This window comes from Gossypium arboreum, chromosome 7 (genome assembly GCF_025698485.1).
Source record: "Gossypium arboreum isolate Shixiya-1 chromosome 7, ASM2569848v2, whole genome shotgun sequence".
Taxonomy (NCBI): Eukaryota; Viridiplantae; Streptophyta; class Magnoliopsida; order Malvales; family Malvaceae; genus Gossypium; species Gossypium arboreum.
Window position 1 is genome coordinate 7,609,757 of NC_069076.1, and position 21,254 is coordinate 7,631,010.

The 21,254-nt window shown below is 36.4% G+C and overlaps 1 pseudogene; it reads right to left on the bottom strand.

Annotated features, from left to right (window-relative positions):
• Nucleotides 1-15,561: 15,561 nt before the first annotated feature.
• LOC128295298 (protein argonaute 4-like) lies at nt 15,562-16,420 on the bottom strand (annotated as a pseudogene).
• Nucleotides 16,421-21,254: the final 4,834 nt, after the last annotated feature.

The following is a 21,254-nucleotide window of genomic DNA, read 5'->3' on the forward strand; positions in this document are numbered from 1 at the left end:
ATAAGGGTCTAGGTATACTTATCGACCCAACAATAGGTCCACAATTGTCTCGGGCGACCCATGCAACCTTATCAGTCAAACAGTGAAAATGGGCCCAAGGCCCATTATACTGGCCCATGTGGACCCACACGCCTGTATGGCCCGCAAAGCCCAAAAATGGCCCTGGCCGTGTGATCTACACAGCCTGGGCTAGTATTCTTCACACGTTCGTGTGGTTTACCTGATGGGGCCCACGTGCTCGTGGGGCCCACACGGCCTATTTTGGCCCACCATGGCCTAGTATGGCCTCAGCCCATGAAATCACTTGTGGGCGGCCTTAATGATCATACGGCCAAGTTTGGCCATAAGGACTACCACACGAGCAAGCGCAGCCAGTGTAGCGTCGACGTTCACTTATTCCGGCTTTTGTCGATTACCATAACCAAAGCTATGTTTGTACACACCTGGCTATGAAACAACGTTCTCAGTCCTTGAGCCCTCCAAACCTGAATTCCATCAAAACCAATTGGTTAGTCGCATGTCTAACAAGCCTAACACCTTTACTCAAAGCGCTTAAAAAAAAAGAAATACGCCGTCATCCTCTTACCATAACTAAACGAAGCTTGCTCACTTAAACAATCAAACCCGGATGGTCACAAGTTCCTGCAATCCAACCGAATCCTTGTTAACCAAACAAAACACTTACCCAAATGAGTACTTACAGGGTACTCCCTTCAAAATAAGAAAGTAAGCACCTAGCAACAATCAACCCAATCGCTTTAATAAAATACACTTATCAATTACAATGTGCACGATTAACAACCAATCCAAAAATACTTACTAGAAAATCTAGATGGAGGAAACAGATGGTCCCCAAGAGGAGAAAAGGTTCGGTAACAGAGAAATAGAAGGGAAGGGTGAAAGAAGGAAGAGATTCGACCAAGGAAAAAAAACAATATGGAAAATGTTTACTTACTGCTCAATGTAACACCCCTAACCTGTATCCATAGCCGGGTTAGGGTTATGAAGCACTACTGAACATAAGCACAATTCCGATCATTAATATATAAACATGAAAGAGTCTCGAAAATCAGTCAAAATTAATTTCATGAACAAATACAACACTTAAATTTAAAGCATTACATATCTTATATATACAAACAGTCAAATTATTCACATGCATTAATATGAATTATAACATCCGAATATTATAGTATTTATAGACTTTAACAAAGATATGATATAAACCAAAATAAGTATTTAATATAATACATAAGTGTACATTGACTTTCCATATTAACTAATGATATCATTACTCTACTCAAACCAAACATTATTTAAATGCCTAATATCAATTGAATTTTAATCCTTAAGAATTACGTGTCAATACATTATACGAACAAATATCTTAGTAATTATTTACAGAGTAGCTAATTTATATAATACCAAATATTAAATTAAAAAACAACCAAATAAGTCACGTAATTATACCTTACATTTATGCATGCTAATACCATTTAATAGTTCATTTATGAAACCAACTTTATGATTTTAATAAATGTTTTATCATGGTAACCGAATACATATGACTAAATATATATTTCATACTTGTCAATGAATATAATCTACAACCAAACTCCCAATCTTTATATTCTAAATCATCTTATAAACATATATTTCATTTAATACGTCCAACCACTTCATTACATGCATATTCACAAATGCCGAATCATAGATAGCACAAAAATAATATTCACATCTCCTATCTCATAACCGAATATCTTTACTACAATCATGGTCATTTAACTAATTTATATAAATATAATAGTAACATGAATTTTGCTATATCATATTAATAAATATATTAAGACAAAGATATATCATGTTCGGACATGATCAACCAACCTATCTTGCCGAAACATGTTATTTCAATTCACTTACACACCCAAAATTATCATCACCAAATTATCAAAACTAACCTCAATAATTATTATAGCGAAGAACACATTAACCAAATCTAAGCATAATAACCAAATTCACATGTATACCATATCTTAGCATGAAACACATCCTAACCAAACAAACATATTTAGCCGATTCATTCATGCCACTTCTAAAGTCATTAACCAACTTTTATGTCTTAACTCATGTCACTAAAATATAAATATTTATTCATAAAAGTCACTTTGATCGAATGCTCATATCACCAAATTAACACATTACCACTTAATTTCCAAAGTCAAATAATTATTATCAATCTAGTTCACATACACACAAACACACAAACTCATGAGTCACAATATAATTCCATATGCATATATAAATTATTTAACCAAATACTGATCACATATGCATAATTTTAAGGCTCATTTCAAAAAAAGAGTCTCAAGGACAAATACACTTACCTTGGTTTAGGTAATAACAAGCTAATTCATACCTGACCATTTAGCTCATTTTACACATTTGATCACAACTCATCTATGCCCGATGAACCATTCGGAATTGGATAGGACACTCGGATAATCACATATACATATTGTACAATGCCAACGTCCCAGATGTGGTCTTACATGTAATTACAAATCGATGCCACTATCCTAAATAGGGTCTTACTCGCACACATATATCAGAATCCTATGTCATGACATATGTATCCTAACTATTCCTAAGGTTCATATGGGGCTTTCGGATGTCATAACTCAGTAGAAACGAATTCGAAAATGTAATAGCCAAGCTTATTCATATTCGGCCATAGCATGTATAAATTCATACATTTCATACCAGCATGTATATTTAACATTTAACTACAATTTAACACGTCTATTTGCTTATAAACTTACCTCAGACGATATAAAACGGAACGGGACGGCTAGTCAACAACTTTCATTTTCCCCAAATCCAAATTTGATTTCTTTGGTTCTTGATCTAAACATTTTCAAATTAAGCTCATTCAAACATATTTGCATTCAATTTAGTCCAAAAACACATAAAATGGACAAATTACCATTTTACTCCTGACATTTACACTTTTTACAATTTAGTCCCTATTGCATAAAACACAAAATAGGCAAAATTTCCCTATACCCAAGTTAGGCCGAATATTACCCATATCCATACAAGTCCATATATTTCATTTATTTCACATTCCCTCAAATTATTATTTTTACAATTTAGTCCTAATTACTCAAAATCATCAAAAACTCCAATACAAAACATGTTAATTTACAACATATATTTCATATTTCATCATCAGAAAACAAAAATCACAAGCTCTCATCAATGGCATAACTCAAAATATTCATCAAAATCAAAAATTCAAGCACGGGTTTTGTAGTACTCGAAGCAACGATCTCAAAAACGTAGAACTTATCAAAAATTGAGCTAAACTCATACCTTAATCAAGCTTGAATGTAACTGAACCCTAGCTTCTTTTTCTTTTTCTTTCTTGTTTAAGTTTCATCCAAGTGAGAATAATATGAAAAGCTTATTTTAATTTAGTATATTATAACATATAATGACATTTTATTTAATTACTTATTTAACCTTATTTATTAAATTATAAAACCATTTTAATTATGGCCATTACTGTCCACTTTACTTAACAATGGACTAATTGCAACATAAAGGCTTCCATTTAAAAAGCCACATTCAATTCGGCCCCTTTTAAAAATAACCACCTAATTTTCATCGGATACTCAAATGATAAAATTAAATCACGAAAATTTCACAGATATAAATTCACACAAAATAAACACAGAAAATAATTTTAAAATATTTTTCTAACTCGGATTTGTGGTCCTGAAACCACCATTCCAATTAGGGTCTAAATTGGGCTGTTACACTCAACCCGAGAGAACAAATAACAAACCATTGGTTAACACTGAAAAAGGAATAAATGCTTATCACTTGGAAGAAATCAATGGGAATGCAACAGCAATAAAGGAGTGATAGGAGAAACATAATCAGCAGGGTAAAAAAAGAATAAAAGAACAATTAACTGAAATCGGTTTAAAGAACTAGGAGTGACAAATAAAGAATTGAGAGAAAACCCAAAAGAACAAAGAGATGCACAAACAGGAACTTCGGCTAGGAGGGAAAGGGATTTGCCGTCAGAAACTTGGGAATTTTTGCAGAGAGAGTGCAAAAATTTTGAAAAAAGAATACTAGTTCAGCACAACCTCTCAACATATCCCTAAAACCGCTCCTCAAAAACCTTCTTACCAATCGTACACTTTCCCCACGCATCTCAATTTCCTTATTTTCCTCCACCACACTCCTCAAACACAGAATTTCGATCAACCACAACTCTTCCATGGCCAAGCAATAAAAATAAAACACCCACTGCTCTCACTAGGATTCAAACCTCAGTCCTCTGGCATAGGTAACACGCCACTTATCCCCTAGACTAACAGGCCCTTTCTATCATAAAATACCCACATTTATTTAAAAGCCTATTGACTAGAGACAAGGGTTTGTTCTAGTAAGAAACAAAACTTTTGTGAAAGCCAAGGCTTGAACCCAAGACTTCTCAGACTCTTCCCAGAACACTTAACCACTGAAGCAGATACACAGTTGTGTGTCACTTTCTTGCACAACTAAATATTTATGTGCAGCCTCCTGACTATTCCCATGCTCAAAACCTAATACTTCTAGGCCCAAATTCGGGGTGATACACTGATAACAAGATGCTCTTTCGAGCTGTGGTGTGTCCGCAACATATGTAGGACCACAACCAATATGGGAAACTTGTATCCATCGAATTTCATCTTATTCAAACGGAACTTAACATTTATTAAGCATGTCGGATATATAAATATTTTCATATATATATAGAAAATTCATAATTAATATATACAACATTTAATCTAAACATGTAAATATACACAATTTAGTTACACAAACTTACCTCAACACTTGCTCGTGTATGAAAATCTACTAATCCGACACTTTTTCTTTCCCTCGATCTAACTCTTTATTTGGTTTTTCCTAATTTATATAAATGAATTTAACATCAATTTAATAAAATTTAAATTCAATTCAATCCAATTCACATCTTAGGTAAAATTATCATTTTGCCTTTATAGTTTTAATTAACTCCGATTTCGTCCCTAGGCTTGGAAAATGAAATTTGTGCAATTTAATCCTTATTCCAAGCCTAGCCGATTTTTACATATAACATTTACAGCTCATGTATTTCACAAAAATAAAAATATTTCCATGAATTTCATATCTTTTCAATTTAGTCCCTAAATCACAATTTCATGAAAATTTCCTTTACAAAAGTTGTTTATCTAATCAACAACCTTTCATTTTCCACCATAAATTTCAAAATTTCAGCATATTCATCCATGGAAAAATTTTAATAATTTGATAACTTTGCAAATTGATCTCCAAACTAGATAGATTAGATTATTATGATCTTGAAAACGTAAAAATTACTAAAAAGGTACATGCCAATTAAGCTTGCTTGAAGTCCTCTCTATTAGCTGGGGTTTCCATAGAAATTTTGGGAAAGATGATGATATGAAATTATTTTATTCATTTAATTAACTTATCATCCATTAAATTTTTAACTTTCCAATTTAGACCTTTTCTTTTTCTAATTTTCCAAGGATGAATCATCATAAAAATCTACTAACCCTTCTTAATGGTCTATTTACCATATAAGGACCTCAAATTTTGAATTCCATAGCTATTTGATCCTTCTAGCTACTAGAATTCAACTTTTGCACTTTATGCAATTTGGTCATTTCCTCCTAATTAAACATGAAATCGGTAAAATTTTCTTAACGAAATTTTCATACGTTATTCCTATCATAATGCAGACCATGCAATAATATTAAAATAATTTTTCTTTCTGACTCAGATTTGTGATCCCAAAACCGCTATTCTGGTTTCACTAAAAATTGGTTGTTACACTCGCGGGTTGGTATAAATTGAATATGAGAAGTGTATTCACTTTGAGGATGGATTGAGGGATAATCTGAAGGTTCTGATAGCTCCATAGAGGGAGCGGGTATTTGCTGTCTTGGTGGACAATGCGAGAATTGCTGAGGAGGTTAAGCGCGTTGAGCACAAAAATAGTGAGCATGAGAGGGGTAAAAATAAGAGGGATTTGGAGCCCTCTAATTTTTCTCAAAGGCCTAAGAAATGGGCCAGATTTGATGGGCCTTCAAGGGTTGAGGTTTCAATTGCACCTACCGTGGCTCAGTCGTGTAGGGATTGTGGTAGATGCTATCTAGGCAAATGTTTGAGGAGGTTAGAAGCTTGTCTACAATGTGGGTCGATGGATTTCTTTAGCCCCAACTCTGGGATTTCTTTAGCCTCAGCGGGCAGTTCAGTATCCAATTAGGGGTCGTGGTTTGGCCAGGGGTGGTAATGGTATGGGTAGAGGTCAGAGAGTATCGGGTAGAGGTGCTAACCAGACTGAGGCGAGGTAGCCTGCGTTGGTATATGCTGCTAGACATCGTGAGGATAGAGACACCGCAAATGTTATTGTTGATACGTTCTTTATTCATATTGTACATTATTTTGCTCTGATAGATATAAGATCAACATATTCCTATGTAGCTAGTTCTGTTTCTGTAAATTTAGGAATTTCTGTTGAGAGCACTTCTGGAGAGATTATTGTGGTTATTCCACTGGGTCAGTCAGTTTGGGTTAATAGACTGCATAAGAATGTACCGTTAGAGTTATAAGGAGTTGTATTTTTGACTAATCTGATGGAGCTACCATTTGGGGTATTCGATCTAATTTTGGGAATAAACTAGCTTGTGAAGCATCGATTCAGTTTGGGTTGTGCTACTATGAGGGTAGTTCTAAGATCAGAGAATGATGTAGGGATGATTATGATCAGTGAGTGTTGTGATTACTTATCTAATGTAATCTCTGCTCTTATGACCGAAAAGTTGGTTCGAGAAGGGTGTAAGGCATTTCTGGCCTACGTGTGTAATTCTATTTCTGTGAGTTCATCCGCTGGGAATATTCAGATGGTTAAGGAGTTTTTGGATTTTTCCCAAAGAGTTGTCGAGTTTCCCTCTAGATAGAGAGGTCGAGTTTAGTATCGAGGTTTTATCGGGTGCAGCTTCGATGTCCATTGGTCCCTACCGCATGGCACCGAAGGAGCTTGTGGAACTAAAGGCTCAGCTTCAAAAATTCTTTGATTGAGGGTTTATCCATCGCAGTATGTCTCCGTGGGGGGCACCAGATTTGTTCGTGAAGAAAAATGATGGTACTATGAGGATGTCTATCGTTTACCGTCAGCTAAATAAGTTAACAAAAAAAATAAGTACCCAATTCTAAGGATCGGCGATTTGTTCGACCAATTCCATGGGGTTTTTGTATTTTCCATGATATATCTTCGTTCTGGTACCATCAACTGTAGGTTAAGGAAACTGATGGTCATAAGATTGCTTTTAAGACTCGTTATAGGCACTACGAGTTCCTAATGATGCCCTTTAGTTTGACGAATGCTTCGACTACATTTATGGATCTTATAAACTAGGTTTTCCAGCCGTACTTGGATCAGTTCATTGTAGACTACATCGATAATATTCTGGTATGATCTAAACTCGAAGATGATCATGATGATCATCTTAGAGTAGTTCTTCAGATACACTAAGGGAAACAACTCTACGCTAAGTTGAGAAAATGTGAATTCTAGTTAAGGGAGATAACTTTTCTGGGTCATGTGGTTTCTGCTAAGAGGATTTGAGTTGATTCTAAGAAAATTGAGGTTGTGCTTGAGTGAAAACAGCCTAGGAATGTTTTTGAGATCTGTAGTTTCCTTGGACTGGTGGGTTATTATCGGAGGTTATCGAGGGGTTCTTATTCATTGCAGCTCCTCTGACTAAGTTGTTGCGTAAGAACACTCCATTTGTTTAGACAGATGAGCAACAGTTGAGCTTCAAGAAGCTCTAATCCGTTTTGACTCAGACCCCTATTCTGATACAACCTGAATCTGATAAGAAATCTGTGGTATACAATAATAAATCTTATGTCGGTTTGGGGTGTGTTTTGATACAAGATGGTAAGGTGGTGGCTTATGCATCCCGATAGCTTAAGTCATACGAAGGCAACTATCATACTCATGATCTTGAGTTAGCTGCAGTTGTTTTCGCCTTAAAGATTTGAAGGCACTATCTGTATGGTGAGAAATGTTTCATTTACACCGATCACAATAGCCTCAGGTATCTCCTTACTCAGAAGGAGTTAAACCTTAGGCAACATAGATGGATTAAGTTGCTTAAGGATTACAACTACACTATTTAGTATCATCCCAGTAAAACCAATGTGGGGGCGGATGCTCTTACTCGTAGATTAATGTCTAATTTGAGGGAGATGTTTGCTCGCCTAAGTCTATTTGATTATGGGAGTTTGTTTTCTGAGTTGCAAGTTAAGCCAACTTCGATTGAGTAGATTCTGGTTAAGTAGTTAGGGGATGATTCTTTGGCTCTGTGAGTCCGTCAGGTGGAAGATGGTAGTACATCTTATTTTGGGCTAAACAATGATGGGGTTCTGTGTTTTTTAGAATGGGTTTGTGTGTCTAAAGATTCCAGTTTGAGACAGTCCATTCTGAGGGATGTGCATAGTAGCCCTTATGCTATGCATCCGGTGGAAATAAGATGTATTGGGATCTTCGTGAGTTGTACTGGTGGCTTGGTTTGAAACAGAAGGTAATAAATTTTGTTTCTCATTGTCTTATGTGCCAACAAGTGAAGGTTGAGCACTAGTTGCTTTCAGGTTTGCTTCAAACCATTAAAATTCCCTTATGGAAATGGGAACGGGTGACTATAGACTTCGTTAGTGGGTTACCCTTAACACCTACTAAAAAGGATTCTATTTAGGTCCTCGTAAATCGATTGACGAAGTCGGCCCACTTCATTCCTGTTAGGACATATTACTCCTTTTAGTAGTTGGCCAAGTTATATGTTTCAGAGATTGTAAGACTGCATGGGGTTCCAGTCTCAATTATTTCTGATAAAGATAATCCCACGTAAGAAGCATTACTAAAAACAACATACTATTTACCAGACTTTGGTTGTTTCAATACAGGTGCTTCAGTCAGAACTGACTTTAGCTTTTCAAAACTCTTTTGCCTCTCATCAGTCCACTCGAAGGCAGTATTCTTCTAAAGCAACTTCATCAACAAAGCTGCAATACATGAAAACATCTCGATGAAATGGTGATAATAACCAGCTAAGCCTAAGAGACTCCTGACCTTGACGACTTCCAATCCAAGATTGCCTCAACCTTCTTCAAGTTAACCTGAATACCCTCAGCTGAAAAGACATGTCCAAGAAAATCCACCTCTCGAAGCCAGAGCTCACACTTGCTCAACTTGGCATACAATTGTTTCTCCCTCAAAATTTGAAGAACCACTCTCAAATGCTTGTCATGCTCATCCTTCAATCGAGAAAACACCAATATATCATCTATAAAAACCACAATGAACCAATCTAGATAGGAATGGAATACATGATTCATCATGTCCATAAATACGGTAGGTCCATTCATCAACCCGAATGGCATGACAAGAAACTCAAAATACCCATAACGAGTCCTAAACATCTTCTTTATAACATCTGCATCCTTCACTTTCAACTGAAGCTCCTTGAAACTGGTCCTACGAATCATTGATCCTTGGAAGTGGGTACTTATTCTTGATGAATAACTTATTCAGTTGGTGATAATCAATGCACGACCTCAAAGTGCCATCGTTCTTCTTCACAAACAGAACCAACATTCCCTACGACAACACACCCGGTCGAATGAAACCCCAGTCCAATAACTCTTGCAACTGAAGCTTCAACTCCTTCAACTCCTTAGTTTTCATACGGTAAGGTGAAATTGACATCAGAGTTATAATAGGATAGAGCTCAATACCAAAATCAACTTCTCTATCCAGCAGAATACCAGGCAACTCCTCAGGAGAAACACCCAAAAAATCACAGACTACACGAATCTCATCCAACCTTAACTCCCTACTATCAACATTTAGGACATAGGCTAGATAAGCTTCACAACCTTTTCAAACTAGCGCCTTGGCTCTAAGTGCAGAAACTACATTGGAGAGTAACTTAGACCTCTCTCCAACAGCAACAATCTTCAAGCCATCATCACAACATAGAGTCACCAACTTTGCCTTATAGTTGACCTTCACTCGATGTTCAATCAACCAATCCATCTCGAGGATAACATCAAATCCCCAGAATGTCAACTCTAAAAGATCTACAGGAAATACTTGTCCCTGAACCATTAGAGAACAACGTCGATAAACCCGATCAACTACTACACTATCACCCAATGGACTCCTCACAGTAACACCCAACCTAGATGTCTCTATAGAAATCCCCAACTCTCTAGTTAAATCTCTCAGAACAAATGATCTCATAGCACCAGAATCTACTAAAGCTAGAAAAGAAAAAGACTGTAGTGTGAATGTACCTACGATGATGTCTATGGCATATCTAGTCTGGGGCTCTCTAACTACATATACTCTAGCTGGACCTCTAGCCTCAACTTGAGTAACACCTCTCTGTCCAATCCCTCTACCACCATCACCTCTGCCGTGACCTCTCCCTCGAAAAAGAGCAAGTGCAGCAGCAATGACAACAACAATAGCAGGTTGGTCTCTAACCATTACTGCCCTCCTAGGGCAATCTCTAATACGATGCTCCATCAATATACAAGCAATACAGGCACCAGTCACCTTCCAACTCTCACTAGGATGCCTACAATTACAATGCTCCCATAATGGCATCATAACACGTCCCTAACCACCTACGTCAGTCATAGCTCTTATAGTCTGTCTAACTGGACCCTAGCCTGTAGCAACATGTCATTCAGACCTCCCAAAACAATCTCTCTTGGCCTTCCAGCCAAATCCACTAACAGATTCAAACAACCTCTTAAGGGTCCTAGTAATAATAGCTTTGGGCTCTTCATCCAAAGTGTCCTTTAAAGCTTGGACCTTCTCAACCAACTCATCAAAGACTTCAGCAGACTACGCTACCAAATACAACCTAATATCACAGTTCAGTCCAAACCTGAATCTCTTAAAATGACTAGCCTCTTGAGCCACCAACTCAAGCGCATACTGGCTCAAACGCACGAACTTTACCTCGTATTTTTCCACCAAATCCATGAACTCACATCTCCTCACCTTCAGATATTCCTTTCCCATGAACTTCCTCTATGTAATGACCTAATAGTTAGGGATGTCAAAAAGTGAAGCTAGGAAAACTATTTTTGTCAAACAAACCCGTAAATATTTTATTAAACGTTTACGAAGTTAGTTTAGTATTGAATTAAATTTTAGGTAAGTAATTTTCGTGAAATTAGGAGTGTTGAAACCATTTTTTAAAGGGAGGTTTGAAAAACAGGGTTCGACTTTTTGAAAAATAAAAATGGGAGTCGCCACCAACTTTTTTAGGTGTGATTGGATCACCTTTATAAATCATTTTGGTCTACGAAATTCAAGAAAAGAGGTTCGGGAGTCGGTTACGCACAAGGAAAGATTAGCACCCTCGTAACGCCCAAAATTGGGACCGAATTGATTATTTATTGTACTAATGTCGAAAATTTGAAAAGATTTTAAAACTTGAACAATTTAAAGTTGAAACTTGAGATTCCTTTGTTCTGAAAGTATACAAACATCACATCCAGCATGTTAGGACACGATGTTTTAAATCCTCGTAACTAAAATTATCTCATGATTTTGAAAATTTATTAAAAGGATATTTGGTTATTTAGTCAAACAAAAAATCGCAACCCAACATGTTATGGCACTATTTCCCGAATTTCTAAACACCAAACATTGCCTTATTTAAGAAAAACTTTTTCAATTAAATGAAATATATATTTTTAAAACAATGAATAATGTAGAATTTAATAAAAAATAGTTTGATATAATACTAAAATTATTAAAAAAAATAAAATATAAAAGAGAATTAAAAATCAAGGAAATAGGGATTAAATCAAAATAAAAAAGGTTGAAAACGAAAATGAACAAAGAATAAATAAGAACAAACCGTAGAAAATAAGAACGCAAGAGGGAGAGAAATTTGAGTGAATGCTCTTAGGAATTCTTATTGCTTCCCCAAAACTCAAGTGTGTTTACAATGAAGGGAGAGGCCTCTATTTATAGTTGAGCCTCCCCAAATCCAACGGTACAGATCAATTACATCAATGGTTAAGATTAAAGGATATCTACAAATTAAATCTCCAAGATTACAAAATCATATCTTCTAAGATTGTATATCATATCTAAGATTGCAATCATATCTAAGATTGTATCATATCTAAGATTGCAATCATATCTAAGATTATATCATATCTAAGATTGCATATCACATCTAAGATTGCATATCATTAAAGATTATATTTCCATATGAGTCAAACTTGTAGATGGACCTTAAATCTTTTCAAGTAATGGGCCATTCCGATCAGGCCAAATTATATTTGTAATTCAGGACTGAACTTGGACTTCATTTTTTTGGGGGGGTTTATTATTTTTGTTTTTGGACTTATTTCTGGCCACGGGCAAAATTGAGTGTCTCTAATGCCCTCTTTGCTCATTCTTTGTGTAACAGAATACAAAGAAAGACTATAAAAGACCAATTTTGCCGGTCTTGTCGAGTCTTGAGTTCTTGATCTTCTTTAAATGGCCTCTTGACGGCTTCAATCTGCTTCTTGCAAACTCATGACTGTCCTGTTGATATCTTCGATCTGCTCTCCATCGAACACAGAGACGCCAAATCTGCTTCTTCAATTTGTTCCCTGACAATACAGAGATGCCAAATCATCTTAGATTTGCTTCAGCATAAACACGCGAAAGCCAAATCAGCTATGTCTTCGATTTGCTCCTTGTAAGTACAAGGATACCAAACCATCTTGGATCTGCTTCAGTCTAATCATCTGAAGGTTAGATCTGCTATATGTCTGTCCTCCGTCGAATATGGAGACGCCAAACTTCGATTTGTTCTCTGACAATACAGAGATGCCAATCATCTTAGACTTGCTTCAACGTAAACACGTGAAAGCCAAATCAGCTATGTCTTCGATTTGTTCCTGGTAAGCACAAGGATGCCAAACCATCTTGGATCACGCTTCAGTATAAACATCTGAAGGCCAGATCTGCTATGTGTCTGCCCTCCGTCGAATATAGAGACGCCAAACTTCAATTTGTTCTCTAACAATACAGAGATGCCAAATCATCTTAGACTTGCTTCAACGTAAACACGTGAAAACCAAATCAGCTATGTTTTCGATTTGTTCCTTGTAAGCACAAGGATGCCAAACCATCTTGGATCTTGCTTCATTATAAACATCTGAAGGCCAGATCTGCTATGTGTCTGCCCTCCGTCGAATATGGAGACGCCAAACTTTGATTTGTTCTCTGACAATACAAAGATGCCAAATCATCTTAGATTTGCTTCAACGTAAACACGTGAAAGCCAAATCAGCTATGTCTTTGATTTGTTCCTTGTAAGCACAAGGATGCCAAACCATCTTGGATCTTGCTTCAGTATAAACATCTGAAGGCCAGATCTGCTATATGTCTGCCCTCCGTCGAATATGGAGACGCCAAACTTCAATTTGTTCTCTAACAATACAGAGATGCCAAATCATCTTAGATTTTCTTCATCATAAGCACGTGAAAGCCAAATCAGCTATGCTTTGGTATATTACCCTACTGCTTAGGGGTTAAGGTGTATCGTCTTCGATCTGCTCCACTACTGCTCAAGGATAAGATCTGCAAATTTAACCTGTTACCCTACTGCTTAGGGGATTAAGGCGGGTCTTCGATCTGCTCTACTACTGCTTAGGGAAATAAGATCTGCAAATTTAACCTGTTACCCTACTGCTTAGGGGATTAAGGCGAGTCGTCATCGATTTGCTCCGCTACTGCTTAGGGAGATAAGATCTGCGAACCTGTTACCTTACTGCTTAGGGGATTAAGGCGAGTCTTCGATCTGCTCTACTACTGCTTAGGAGAATAAGATCTGCAAATTTAACTTTGTTACCCTCTTGCTTGGGGATTAAGGCGGGTCTTGATCTGCTCCACTACTGCTAGGAGAATAAGATCTGCAAATTTAACTTTGTTACCCTCTTGCTAGGGGATTAAGGCGTGAATTTTGTAATTTTCAATCAATCTTGCTACATTGTCCACTAGGAATCCACACAGAGAATTGATTTCTGGAATTTATGCTTATGCCAAATAATTAAGATGCCATGATCGAAATGAGTCAAATGCTCCTAATTAGACATATTATGATGCAAAATGTTTATGAAAATAACTCCTATTTTGGACGACATCACTCATTCATCTATCAAGCTTCCCACCTCATTCTTCTCGACATATCAATCATACTTTGCTCGTATGCCTCGAATCTTCTCCATCAATTTGGTCTACCCTAACATTCCCCAAATGTTATGACCCACTGAAGATGTTTATGAAATGATCCTTTCTTAAGATCAATATTGCTTAAAACGTCCAACCACCTTTTGGACTGAAGAAGAAAATCTCTCGAGTATCTCCAACCCATACATATGAGAATTCTTTAAACAATTGTCTTGTTTCAGTTTCTTGTATTATTTAGAAATTTCCAAAGTAATATGCAAAACTTTGTTTGTGAAGATATTTTAGTTCATCTATCATTATTTCAATGCAACATGCTTTATGAATAATGGGAGACAAATAAATTGATCCTAAGGATAATTAGATTTGGACAAATTATTGGAAGGAATGCAAAAAGATTAAACTGAGAACATATCTTTGCGAAGAAAAAGAATCCAAAGATAGAAAATAGGACAGAAATCAGATGCCCCAAATATCGCCGCCTGAGCGTCTATACACCAGCTCCATGAAGACTTTCTTGAGTTCAACATGTATTTAAAAGATCTAAAGTAATTCTTTGATGCCTCGATATGTAACATACTTCACTTTTTGTCGAATCCGGTATAGCAAGGTCACTGCATGACTTTCCAAATTTGAGCTGCCCTTTTGGGTTTTCAACTCAAAACCCCTATGGTCTCAAGGCGCCCTTTGCGGGTTTTCACCTTGGCCTCTCCATTTTTCTTTTTTCTTTTTTTCTTCTTCTTCTTTTTTTTTTTTTTTGCTTTTGAAATAGAAGTCCCAAAGTGCCCTTTGTGGGTTTTCACCTTGGCTTCCTTCAGACAAAGTACTCATTGACCGAGTCCGAATTCACTGGATCAGATAAATTCTATCTATCCATTTCTTGTCAAAATTAGTGCACCTCTAGAGAAAGCCCTCTTCGGAATATATGGCCCTTCCCAATTCGGCATTCTTTTGTATGGGAAGGATCTCTTTCAGCACAAGGTTTCCTTTATGAAATCCTTTTGGACGAACCTTCTTCGTCATAAGTCTGTGTCATCCATTCTTGGTACGTTTGCTTAGGATGAATACTTTCAAGTTAAGTTTACTATAGGTATTCAATTCTTGACTCCATCAAAGCTTGGAGGAAAAATCTTGATTCATAAACCCATGAAAAGGATTGCCCCAAAGACGATCCCCGGTCATTGTGTGTCAAACCCTACAAAAAGATGGTTCAATGATTCTCAACAGACAAGAATGAAGTTACTGACTTTATCCTTCAACCTGGAAAGCTGAGGTACAGAGATTACTCCCGGAGCATACATCATACCATGACTCGATGATGTTTCTGAAGCATCCCTAATCTTCATAAATTGCCCCCAACTGTGAAGCTGCCAAATGAGCGTAGCAAATAGGAGCCACAACAAATATGGTTGTGGTGCTCCTTTGATACATATAGGATAGAGAATGAACAAACTCTTGCAGATCATTAACCGAAAACCTAGCTTGGTCTAAGAGAACATGATAGTGGGTCTGCCTCGTGATTCCAATCATTCCAGCATGGGTACCAAGGTAAAAATCATTGTTTTTTGGATGGCATACTTTGTTGTCAATGACAGTACCATGTAGCACATTGTCAGGAGATCAATGCTGAAAAAACTTGGTATGATGGTTTTTCGTACAACAATAACCACAACCTTTAGGGTTCTACTTCTCGTCATGGAACTTGCAAGCCTCAATAACTTGATCAAAACTTGATTGAATTGAGACTCGCTAACCCCATCCCTGAAAATAATGATTTGATCAGGTTTCCTCTTCCTTGAACTTGTATAGAAGTCTAAGAGAGCTTCCTTCATGATACCGTCATCCACTTTGTCAGAAACTGGTTTTGAAGAAAGAATCTATCATTTTAAGCTTCAGAGACTGTGTATGGCCTGATGCTCTATAGCTGGAAATCAATGGCCACCACCTGGAGCTAACCATCGCAGCTATTGACGGCATATCAAATTGCTCAAGAAAGCCAAACAATGCACCCATTCCAAGGATGATGGTTGGAACCTCTGAAACAACTGGAATTGAAGGTGTTTGCCTCAGTATAAGCATAGATAGTAGGCGGTAGTTTCTTATACCAATTTTTACCAGTCTCGGTCATCTTCTGTAATTTTTTTTCTTTTTCTTTTCTTTTGGCAACCTTTGTTGTACTGTGGTATGGCCCATTATCTTTGAAAAGACTGCAAACTATTGGCATTGTCCAGTTATATATAATCTTTTTTCTTTTTTTTTTTGAAATGGATAACTTTTGACTTTGTAATATTGGCATATGAAGCTATCTCCCCTCTTAATGTAGCAGTTGACGTCCACAAAGATGAGTCATTGTCAGCTTGAAACTTTTGACGAGCTCAGGCCCATAAGTCTTGACTCCCTTAAACTTGGCATTCATTGTACAATTGATGCGATCCCTTTTCATGGTGGACCAACAGTGCCCCAAAACCTCATGTTTGTCCTGGCAATTGCAAATCATCCTGCATGCGTCTTTGGACCACATTTTTGAATTCCCATAATAGTCTTAACAAGGTCTTGTTTTGTCTCATCAGCTAATTCCAATTTCGTAATCTTTCTTTCCTCTAATGCTATATTTCTTACCACCATTTTATGGGGTAAAAACCATTTTCAACAAATTCAGAAACAAGTCACAATTTCTATCACCTTCAAAGAACTGAGATTCCTCTAAACACATATCGCACTCAAAAGGAACTCTGAATCTATACTATCATTGCCCGTGTCATTGATATCTAGGGATCTATGATAGGTACACAAAAGAATATACAAGGAATAAATGAATTCAAGAATGACTATTTACATGAAATGAAAATTTATAAAGAATGTCAAAGGTCAAAAGAATTAGAATGAAAGAATATTTACTCGGATGAATAATAAAAGTATGTTTTATTGAAAATAAAAATGTCTGAACATGAGCCCACTTTTCAAAAGAAATCTCATTACTCCTAGGCTTTAGAGCAACAAGAGTGTTCTGAATATTACTCCGTAAAATTTCTAAAGATTACAGGAAGTTCCTCTGCAGTCCAATTGTTTAAAGAACTTCCCGGTTCGTAAGGGCGAATGCCCTCAAGGTTTCTTTGTTCAATCCCTTCCTTATGTATGACATTGATAGGATGATTTTCATTTCCAAACACCCCCTTCTCCAGGTAAGCTATCCCTCTTGATACAAAAGTTTAGGATATGTAAGGAAGTGTCTTCTTTTCGCTCAGCCGTGACCTTCTTCTCTCTTTCTCTCTTTCTTTCTCTTTTTAACCTTAATTAGGGTCTTTTTTTGGATTTAAATGCATGTGATGTGATGCAATGCGAATGCATGAATGCAAAAGAAAAGGAGATGTTGATCTTGAATTCAATTCCATTAGAATAACTTTTCTAGAAAACAGATTTCTTTACATGAAAATAGATTACATATGCGATCTTGCCCTTCATAGTCCAAGTAAACGCGATCTTTTCTTCATGGTCGAATCCATAAATTCTCCAAAAGATGCCTTTGCTAGCTCCTTGCTGCTTAATCTGAGCCTCGATCTCTTGCTCGCTTATCTCCATGATACTCATAAAAAAGTGCCGGCTCTTGGATAATCTTTGTTAGCAATTAAATCAAGTCATGTATTCCTTCGTGGACTCCCGACTTTCTCTCGTCATGCTCTTGGATAACCTTTGTTGGCTTGAATCTCTGGCAATTACATCATGTATTCCTCCGTGGGCTACCAGCTTTCTCTCGTCGTGTTTACTTGGACTATATTTAGATGACCGCACTATAATCTACTTTATCAAGAAATTCGTTTCCTTATGACAAACTATTCTATTTAGGAATCAAATTTCGAATCAACACCTTCTTTTTTTTGATGTAATGTAATGCAAATGCATGAATGCAAAAAGGTATCGATCTCAATTCAGTTTCATTTTAGAAAATGTTATTTAAGGAACAAAAGTCTTTTCATAAAACGGATTACAAATACGCTTTAGCTCGTAGGCCCAGAGTCTTAACCCTATCTAATAACAAAGCTAACTTTCGACCACGATCCGACTGTAGCTCATATTGGTGCTCAACGTGCTCGCCCTTTCTACCAGTATCTGTAAATGATCAGCTATCTTTTGAATTTGAATTATGGCTTCACCTATGAAGTAAGCTCTACAGCCAAAGACACCTCCTCCAATGTCTGTGAAGTTGCTCTAATTACCTTGAAAGAAAGATTGGCGAACAATTAGGCATTCCAGTTTCGCAGCATACTACCTTAAAATGATATCAAACATCCTCAGTGCTTCTTGAGAGTCTTGAAATTTCTGCCTCCACAAAACATTTTGAATTGCTCGCATGGGTATCTTTGCAGCATAGCTAATCTCAACTTTAAAAGTTTTTAAACAATACGATCTTCTTTAATCTCATGCTCATTTGGGCTGTCTCGGCCATTAAGTCTTGCATTTCCATTATTTCTGATAGGTACAATCATCCTAAAGTACCACAGTAAATTCCAGCTTGTTGTTTGGTAGCGGTCCTATAGTAAGTGAGCCTTTCTACCATCATAAGCAAAATTCTTTCCATCCAATTCAATTTTGTATGTCTTATACCCCTACCATCCACGAGGTGACTATCTTCATCTGTAATGGTAGAAGTGTCCCTCAATACTCCCCACGCCCACCTTGAATTGTTCATCTATCTTCATGTCAAACAAATACTGCAATTCCCTATAACTGTTGTAGAATAATTGCTTGGCTTCGTTACTCCATTAATCCAATATTTCCTTTAACTCTTGGAGGTTATTTTGCATCACACTAATGAGAGTGTAGTCCCATAATTCTGATGTGTATCCTTCGATGACACTATTTCCTTTTTCTATCTGGGTTTTCTCTGACCAAGCACAAACGAAAGAGTTGTCCTCCACTTTATTAAGATATTCGTTCCCCATTACAAAACTTTCTAACTCAGAAATCAAACCTTGAATCGACACCTTTTAATGATGAATGACATGCAATGATAGCAAAATAAGAAAAACAAGTCAGTGTCACATATATAAAAAAAATATATAATAAATAAGAACTTATAAAGGTAGGCACTAAAGGTCATCATCATACTACCTGGGGCAAGCACTTAAAGTTCACTATATGTAGTTCGGTTCTAAAGCAAGGGTACCTGAACCAGCAGATTCCTCGATCCTCACCAATTATAGGCTCATATGGACCAAGTTTGATTCAGGGGGACACATTTCCCTATGGCCATGTGGAGATGAAAATATCACGAAGACATAGGTACGGATGTATCCCAGAAGCAATCCACTAGCCCATGCGGAGGTGAAAACCTCACGAAAGCATAGTTTCTCACTCCCACTTAAGGGTGTGACCATAACGGTCATGCAAATGCAATGTGTGCGTAAACAATAACAAACATATGCAACAAACACATCTAAAAAATGACGTATTTTAAAAATTTTCCAATTTTTCGACATTAAGACAGAAAATAATCAATTTTTGGCTTGACTCTCTTATAGGTCCCCAACGGAGTCGCCAAGCTGTCGAAACCATTTTTTAAAGGGAGGTTTGAAAAACGGGGTTCGACTTTTTGAAAAATAAAAATGGGAGTCGCCACCAACCTTTTTAGGTGTGATTAGATCACCTTTATAAATCATTTTGGTCTACGAAATTCAAGAAAACAGGTTCGGGAGTCGGTTACGCACAAGGAAGGATTAGCACCCTCGTAACGCCCAAAATTGGTACCGAATTGATTATTTATTGTCCTAATGTCGAAAATTTGAAAAGATTTTAAAACTTGAACAATTTAAAGTTGAAACTTGAGATTCCTTTGTTCTGAAAGTATACAAACATCACATCCACCATGTTAGGACACGGTGTTTTAAATCCTCGTAACTAAAATTATCTCATGATTTTGAAAATTTATTAAAAGGATATTTGGTTATTTAGTCAAACGAAAAATCGCAACCCAGCATGTTAGGGCACTATTTCTCGAATTTCTAAACACCAAACATTGCCTTATTTAAGAAAAACGTTTTCAATTAAATGAAATATATATTTTTAAAACAATGAATAATATAGAATTTAATAAAAAGTAGTTTGATATAATACTAAAATTATTAAAAAATAAAATATAAAAGAGAATTAAAAATCAAGGAAATAGGGATTAAATCAAAATAAAAAAGGTTGAAAATGAAAATGAACAAAGAATAAATAAGAGCAAACCATAGAAAATAAGAACGTAAGAGGGAGAGAAATTTGAGTGAATGCTCTTAGGAATTCTTATTGCTTCCCCAAAACTCAAGTGTGTTTACAATTAAGGGAGAGGCCTCTATTTATAGTTGAGCCTCCCCAAATCCAACAATCTGAGATCAATTACATCAGCGGTTAAGATTAAAGGATATCTACAAATTAAATCTCCAAGATTACAAAATCATATCTTCTAAGATTGTATATCATATCGAAGATTGCAATCATATCTAAGATTGTATCATATCTAAGATTGCATTCATATCTAAGATTGTATCATATCTAAGATTGCATATCACATCTAAGATTGCATATCATTGAAGATTATATTTCCATATAAGTCAAACTTGTAGATGGGCCTTAAATCTTTTCAAGTAATGGGTCATTCCGATCGGGCCAAATTATATTTGTAATTCTGGACTGAACTTGGACTTCGTTTTTTTGGGGGGGTTTATTATTTTTGTTTTTGGACTTATTTCTGGGCCCGGGCAAAATTGAGTGTCTACAAGGAGTTATTAAGGTACAAGGACTATAAATTGCATAACGGTCAAAAGTTGAATTATAGATTAAAATAAATAAAAAAGGACTAATGTAGCAATTTTACCATTAATTAAATGGTTGGATGGTGACTGGCCATGTTTTAATGAATATGCATGTGTATATT